This window comes from Nannospalax galili, unplaced genomic scaffold, assembly GCF_000622305.1.
Source record: "Nannospalax galili isolate Female #2095 unplaced genomic scaffold, S.galili_v1.0 scaffold272, whole genome shotgun sequence".
NCBI lineage: Eukaryota > Metazoa > Chordata > Mammalia > Rodentia > Spalacidae > Nannospalax > Nannospalax galili.
In genome coordinates, this window is record NW_008331836.1 from 415571 (window position 1) to 417784 (window position 2214).

The following is a 2214-nucleotide window of genomic DNA, read 5'->3' on the forward strand; positions in this document are numbered from 1 at the left end:
TTCTGTGATTTTGACATGTGAATTTCTTTTGTAGTTTCTGGTTCTTGTGTGAGACTCACGCCTTCAAGTTAAGGTCTGCTTCTTTTTGTAAACTTTATGTGTCTTTTTTGGTTTACTTTTTGGGTGTGAAAGGCTGGTCTGTATAAGCTAGTTCTCTCTTTTGATTTTATATTGGAGTGTCCAGATTGCTTTTGTCTTCAGGAGTTCCCACAGAGGCCCAATTCAGATGAGGGTCAGATGTTTGCAGGCTTTCTCCTAAGGTCTGGATCCCTCCAGGAATGATTTTGGCCTCAGGAATTTGGGGGTTGGACTGGCCTGGGAGCCTGGCCCAGGAAAGATGCTGGTCTAGGGCAGCTGGTGACCCTGCCACCCAGTTATGCAAAGGCAGGTGGGGCGGGAAGAGGCCCCAAGGGCTCCTGGGGACTGCACTGAGGAGCTGTGTTGGTTTGGATGCAAAAGATCAGGAAGAGAAAAGGTCAGCCCCGGGGTCACAGAAAGAGGCTGGCAGGTGGTGCAGGCCCAGGGAACCAGAGGGAGGTGAGGGCAAGGCCAGGCCCAGAAGCAGTGCTCCAAGGGCCCAGAGAAGGCACTAAGTTGGTCTGGATGAAAAGGATCAGGAAGCAGTATTGGTTTCCCAGGTGTCTGGGGCCCCAAGATGAGGAATGGGACAGGACCCAAACTAGGAGAGACTGGCAGGGGAGATGGGGGGTAAGTGAGGCTGGGGGAGTCAAGGCTTGAAGGGCATGATGGACTTACCCCTGAGAGAGCCCTGTGGGTCGCTAAAAATTATATGTTTATTTTTATTTTATGTGTATGAGTATATTGCCTGCATGTATATAAGTGCACCCATGTCATGCAATGCTCTCAGGGGTCAGAAGAGGGCATCAGATCCCCTGGAATTGGAGTTATGGATGGTTGTTAGCCACCATGTGGGTGCTGTGATTTGAACCTGGGTCCTTTGCAAGAGCAGTCAGTGCTTTTAACCACTGAGCCATCTCTCCATCCCCAGATATTCAGTTTTAAGCAAAAATCTAAAACAATTAAATTTGCATTTTAACTAACAATCTGTTCATGAAAAATGAGCCAACTGAAATGTATGAGAGTAGTTGCAAAGACCTGTGCAGAGGGTCTCTGCCGCAGTTCAAATGACCAGCGACAACAGGTTGAATCACAGTAGTGGCAAGTAGTTCTGGGAGAACTTTGCATCATAAATTCCACAGAGATTGGTGTTAGGTTGGTTATAAGAAAGAGAAGAAAAGTGACAAGGATTCTAATATGAACAACAGGATCGTGCTAGTGCTGTTTCTTAAACTGTGGGATAAGGAGAGGTGGGTTAGAGAGTAAAATTATGAAATCCCTTTGGACATTAGATTTAAAATGTCTCTGACCTCCAAGTTGAGCTGTCAGTTATATATATGGATTGGAGCATGGCTGAGGGCAGCGTGGGAGGTCAACTTGAAGTTCTCTGTTGTGAACAGTGTTTGGTGGCATCAATGTGCCTGGTTACATGACTTTTCTACAACAACATTCAGTATTCAAATGGTAACACACTGATGGATGATGGTCCTGTGGAAGAATGGTAGTGGGCAAATTCAAAGAAGGTGAGTGAAGGAATTATGAGTATTTACAACATGGTAATGATGGGGAATGAAATTTAGGGTTGATAAGGAGGGAACTGAAGGCAAAGGGGAAGAGGGAGAGAGAAAGCTAATGAGCCCCACTGGAGCTGCAGCGGGAATTTGCATCAACTTCCTTTGGCTGTGATGAGAAATTACCTCAACATCCCAGCTTAAAGCAGCAGAGATTTTCTTCATTCACAGTTCTGGTGGACAGATATCTAAAATAAATTTCACTCGGGCTCTAAGACTTAGAATGTATTCTTTGCCTCTTCCAGCTTCTGGGAGCTGCAAGCATCCTTTGTCTTATAGATACATCACTCTAGTCTCCATCTTCACCACTACTTCCCTTCTCCTTTCTGTGCTCAATATCTCTCTGCATATTTCATAGAGAGACGTGTGATTTATTTAGTGCTCACCTGGATAACCCAAAATTGTCCCCAGCTCAAGCATCTTAATTTAACAACATCTGCTATGCCTTTGCCTTTTAAGATAACATTTCAGGACTCAGGGCTGAGGACCTGATGTTCTGAAGGTCCTTGTTAGTCTACTACACAGTACCTGAGCAAGGGAATTAGGAGGCTGGGAGTTACAGTCA